We start from the raw sequence: 2,340 nt of genomic DNA, 5'->3' as shown, positions 1-2,340 counted from the left end.
ATAAAAACAACAAATCAAATGCCAAAATATAAAGGTATTTAGTATTGATTATATTATATTGATTGAGGCACTGTTAGGCTTCTAAATTGTAGAAATGCTTTAAAATTGTAAACATATCAATAAAACACTGTGCTCAACTGATACCTCTCTCTATATAGTGGCATTTCATTTTAATTGAGGAAAACATGGTTTTGGGGAGCAGGTTTTAATCAGTGAAATTGTGATTTTTTAAATGGGGAAAACTAGGATCCCTGCTAATAACCATGAGTAGTAGTTGCTCAACAATTTTTGTATTATATTTAAATATTTTGTAAAAATATTTAAAAACTTAAATTGTTCACTTCAGGCTATTGAATACAGACGGTTTTCCTAATCCAGAGACCCTCTTCCACCCAAAGTCTGTTTTTTCTGTTAGCAGATGTTTAGCAGATGCTTTTTTATAAGCAGATGGGGAGGTTTTTTAAAATTACCAGTTATTCAAAATGACAAAAAGCCCTGTGATGTAATTTAGAAACTGTATTGAATTAATGTTTATTCACATAAAAATGTATCGTAAAACAACTCTAGTAATGTAGATTTTACCCTCATTACCAGAACATTCCTGCTTAAGGCTGAAATGTTATCCTCTCCTCACTCTTCTCTGACCAGAGTCCCAACAAAGGGTGACTTTTCCCACCATATCTGGAGTCCAATTGTCCACCATGCAGTGGTGTAAACCATTCTTAGTTTTACAAATAAAATGTCAGCCTAGAATGAAAATTACTCTGGACTCTTACAAATTCCTGGAGACAGCAAAAAATGTGCAGGTTTTAACCTAGAAGCAGTATTGCTAAACACTGCCATAATATGTACAGTGACTTACATGAATCTAGAAATACTTATTTGTTCTACCAAAAAATAAAGAAACAAATAAAAATGCAACCAGAAGTGAACTGCTGTTACTGTTCAAAACCTTTTTTATTTTTTTTAAATTTTTTTTTTTTTTATTTTTATTTTTTTTACCAGCAGGGTAGATTGCTATCTTCTTGGGAGTTTTTCCACTGTTTGTTATCTCTCTGCTGGCAGTAAAGTGTACACTGGAAAGCAGAGCCAGCTTAAGCTCCTTACCATCAAGGAACTTCACTAAAATGCAGCTGCTTGAATTCCAAAACACATTTATTATAGTTTTTCCCAGAGAAGATCTATGAGCATTTATGGGTTTCTCAAGTGAGGATTAACTATGTATGCCAAGATTTCCACAGAGACCCTCCCCCAAAGGTTATAAATCCTTTGAGAGAGAGACAAAGCACAGTTTTTTTCAGTGGCACTAGGTCACCCATAGCTAATGACATCTAGCTCATTTCAATCTGATGGAACAATTATTTACTCCATTTGCTGTTACATTTCCTGAAAGCCACTGGTACTTATGAGCTACTACATTCATTTTGATGTAATTCTACTTTCCTCCCAACATAAGTGGTGTTATCCCATCACGTTGCTCTAAATACCAGAATAAAAACATACAGTCTCCTGGGGCAGTAGAAAATTATATACACATAAAAAGGAATTAATCTCACATTGTTTCCAACTTCCTGCTCTACTGTTTTTCATTGTTTCTCACTTAGCAGACATTTACAAGCTATTTTCATTGTACTGCTCACATTTTTATAGGACAATGTCAAATGCCTTTAGGCCACAGAAGGTGAAGATGTGTGACTTTAGAGGCAATGACTTCCCCTTTCAATGACCAATTGTAATGGTGGATTTGAATAGCAGAATTGCCATTTGTCTACTAAATACCCCGTTTGTAATTGGTGAAATAATTCTTCACTTTTCCAACTAGAACATCATGGTGTATTAATAGCAATAAAAAAATGGCTCTTATATTTATTCCAACTAGGTTTGATTACATGTCATAGTGACTGATAATTACATGTTTCATGTGTCCATGAAACCAGGATTGATTTTCAAGTCATATTTCAATACCATAGGATCTAAATTCTAAAATCAAGTTGTTTAATTCATATCCCATGATATAAGATGAAACTTGAAATATCATGTGATCAAGAGAGGTGACCTTTCATTCTTGTGACCTTCAAATAGTCTTAGCATAGAGATTAACTTCTCATACATACACGGGTGACTGTTGCCTCCTGAATCTGGAGGGGGGCACCAGTGGCCAACCGCTGACCAGGAGGGGAGTTCCCCAGTGGCCAGTCACCGACCAGGGGCAGGCCAGGAGCTGATCGCCAACCCTGGAAGCACCGGCAGCAAAACCGGATGTGCCACTGGTTCTTTTCTCGGCACCCCTGCTCCCCAGCCGGGGAGGGCCAATTTTTTTTTTGGGGGGGGGGGGGGGGG

The sequence above is a fragment of the Gavialis gangeticus genome, unplaced genomic scaffold (genome assembly GCF_001723915.1).
Source record: "Gavialis gangeticus isolate Ggan-Ray unplaced genomic scaffold, GavGan_comp1, whole genome shotgun sequence".
NCBI classification, from domain to species: Eukaryota; Metazoa; Chordata; order Crocodylia; family Gavialidae; genus Gavialis; species Gavialis gangeticus.
The sequence above is the reverse complement of the archived record's forward strand: the minus strand, read 5'-3'. Positions refer to the sequence as shown.